This window comes from Leptonychotes weddellii, chromosome 9, assembly GCF_054177405.1.
Source record: "Leptonychotes weddellii isolate Sample4059 chromosome 9, ASM5417740v2, whole genome shotgun sequence".
In the NCBI taxonomy this organism is placed as follows: domain Eukaryota; kingdom Metazoa; phylum Chordata; class Mammalia; order Carnivora; family Phocidae; genus Leptonychotes; species Leptonychotes weddellii.
In genome coordinates, this window is record NC_138377.1 from 73162477 (window position 1) to 73166139 (window position 3663).

A 3663-nucleotide genomic window follows, 5' to 3' on the forward strand; every position below is an offset into this window, starting at 1 on the left:
CCAGACACCTTCCTGCTCCTTCTCCCTCACCCCCAGGAGAAATGGGAAATAAAAATGGCTCCCAAATCCCCTCCCACATCCTAGGGCCTTCAGCAAACGCCCAAGCAGCACCAAGAGCAACACGGAGCCCCTTAGCACAGAACACCGGCATCTACTTGACTAACCTTAGCTGCTATGGAAAACCTGGGAGAGAAAAATCCCCCGAGCTCCTCAGCAGCACAGGGGCCTAAGGGCCTAAAGGAGAGTCTGTCCTGCTTGTGCCACCAAAGATCATCTCTCCGAAATGCTCTGGTCACATGTGTCCTTTCCTCAGACAGACTACAATTTTATTTATTGGGTTTTATTTAGGGCTAGAGTTTGAAGTAGGGTCAAGGGTCTTATTTAGGTTGAAGTTGATTAATTTACAGGTGCAGTTACTTAATGTAATTAAGCTTTGCGGTGCCCGGAATATACGGTGAAGGTGATAAACACAGATGCCATGTTCTGACTGCCTGGGTTTGAATCCCAGCTCTACCTCTTCTTGTCTAAGTGACTGGAGGCAAATTACATGAGCCCTGTTAAAAGATAATTAAAAAAAAAAAAAGTGAAGTCGTGACTCTCATACACATATTCAAGATCTATTTACCTTATTATTATTTTGAGAGAGAGAGAGTTTGCCCGCACAAGTGGTGGGGGCTAGGTATAGGCCCAGAGGGAGAGGGAGAGAGAGAATCTCAAGCAGACTCCCTGCTGAGTGCAGAGACCGGCATGGGGCTCGATCTCACGACCCTGAGATCATGACCTGAGCCGAAATCAAGAGTTGGACACCCAACCGACTGAGCCACTCAGGTGCCCCTATTTACCTTACTGTTAATGAGGGAACCGGGTAGATATTGCAACCCATTCAAAGGAGAATCCAAAGAGCAGGCATATTCATAGAGCAGATATATTGAAATGAATTTGTAATGGAAGAAAAATCGAATTTTCAACAACAGAGGACGGTTGAGTGGAATTCTTTTGCATATCCATAGGCAAGAATTTTTATTTTTATTTATTTATTTATTTTTGCTTATTCCAAATTTACTTAAATTCTTCTGTGCCTCAATTTCCTCACCGGTAAAATAGGGATGTAATTCAAGTGCCTACCTCACTGGGCCATGGGGAGGAGTAAATGAGCTATGGTATACATTATTATACCCCAGTCACTTAGGATGGGAATTAGCCCTTTCCCCTTCCTATTTGTCAGGGTGGATTCATCCCACCGACGCAGATCACAGCACAATATGCATGGATTAGTGCCCACCCTGCCAGATGTTGTGTTAGTTTGCCTGTTTCCAGTTTCACTCTGAGAAGGGCCCCAGGTTCTGAACCGCCTCACTGTAGCCCCACTGTGCTGACTTGAAGTCAGCTCAGGATGAGGGAAAGGAGAGAGGGAATCAACATAACGCAGCAGGGAATGGCAATGGGTGGGTTTGGGTTCAGGGAGACAGAAGTGGGGTCCTAAGGCCTGGAGAGCCCCTGAATCTGTTGGAGGTGGTTAGCTCTGGAGGAAGCATCCTAGAGATGGCCAGAGGGGTAGTCAGGGGTGAGATGAGGGTTTGTCTTGGGAGTCTGTGCATCCAATGTAAGCAGATATCCTCCCAGTAGCCTTGGCAGTCACACTCCCTGGACCAAATCCAACCAGACACCTGGAGCTACCATTCCTTTATTCCTTCCTCCAGTCAGCCAATCAACAAGTGTTCACTGGGTATCTTCTTGAGAGACTGGGCTCCAGGGACTTCTGCCTCTGCCTGTGCCACTCCAGTGAAGTCCTGGGTCTAGTGTCCTGGAGAGACAGCATGAGAGCCCTGGACTGGGAGCCAGGGGACCTGGGTCAGCCGCTGGCCCCTTACTTTATGTGGGACCTTGAGCAAGTTACTTATCTTCAGTTTCCTCTGCATAGTACCTACCCAAAGAGTTGTTTTCAGGTTTCAGTGGGATTATCCATGTAAAGAGCTGACTCAGGAAGCACCCAAAATATGTATTTAAAAATTTTTTCACCATTAGTTAAGGACTTAGACTAGATTGTGATGGTCACTTCTGCTTCCAAAATTATGAGAGCTACTGCTTCTCTCCTGAGGGCCCGAGGGAAGTTTCCAGAACCCACAAGTATCAGCAGTTAGCACGGGCCTTCCCCTTACTCACGGTGAGATAGGAGAAGTAGGCAATGCCACCATGCCCTCCCTCCAGGTGGGCATCTCAGGGGCGAGAGAGCCCACCGGGGCCTGCATGCAGCGGCAATTTGGGGCCAGCAGGGGACGCCCTGACCTTGCCAGACAAGCACAGCTGCAGGCCGTCCCAGCCTTCCCAGCCCTTGTCCCATCACCTCAGACCATAAGAACACCCAAGACTCATTATTTTTCAAAATCACTTCTGCTGAGGCTAGAGGTTTCTATGTAATGGATAGAAACTTTCATCAAATCATTGAACAAGGACTAAATCAGCACCAACTTGTGCTAGGCACTATTCTAGGTGCTGGGGTCACGGGAAGCTGACTGAGTTCTGCATTAGGGGAGGGATTATTTTTTCTCAGATAATAGCTCACTTCTATTTTTTGAGAATTTACTAAGTGCCAGGTTCGTTTCTAGGTGCTTTAAATATATTCTCTCTCGAGCCCTCATAATAATCCTGCGAAGTGAAGTATTGTTTTATGTTCATTTTCTGGCTGAGGTGAAATGGCATGCCTTGGTCACACACTAGTAAGAGGTGGAATGGAGATCTGAATCTGGGCCAGTTGCCTTCAGAGCCTCCTACCTTGCTGCTCGGTCTCTGAGCAAGAGAAGAACAGGCAAATGAGCACTGCCTTCAGCAGCTCAGTGAAGATAAGGCCTTTCAGATGTCCAAAGAGGTGCTGAGAGGGGGGCAGGAGATGGAGAGAGGGAGGGAAGTTGGAAAAGGGGCCAACTCTTGGTTGAGTAAAAAAAAACCCTGGGACTCCATGCTCTACCTCTCACCATCCCCTCCTTCCTTGTTGGTGTGGATCCCTATCCCAAGCCCCATCCCGATTGCACCCTACCCCACCACCACATGTGCTGGCAAAATCCTGCTGTCTGGTCCTCCATCCTTGGATTCTAGACCAACACAGCGTTTTCTAGCTCTCTCTGAAGGAAAGTCACTTCTTTGAACCCTATGGGTCTCCATTTCCTCCACTGTAAAATGGGAATACCTTCCTCACACTGTTATGGTGGAGCTAAAAGAGATAATGTATATAAAAGCACTTCATAAGTGAGAAAGCATGGTAGGAAGGCTGGGCTTCATCATTATTTCCCCCCCTCCTGCTCAGGCAGCGCCCTGAGTACAAATACTCAGTCCTCTAAAACACCCTCCCCTCTACCCTCACCAAAACCCCAGTCTCTCCCTGACCTCAGCTAGCCATGCAGAGGCAACCCGTCTGGTGGCTTAATCATGTTAACAGGTTCATGACAGATGGTTACATACTTCACACACCATTTTTGGAAGAAACTTAGTCAACGTTAAACAAAGAAAAGACTCTAATGGGATTTCAGGTGCTGGGATTTTGGGGATGTGCAAAGGAACTCCCAATACCTCCATAGACTACACCACTGGTCCATGTGCCTGGAAGGTCTGCTGTGTACAGAATCCAGTGGTGGGACTCATGAAACAGTGACCTTTAACAGGTTCTCC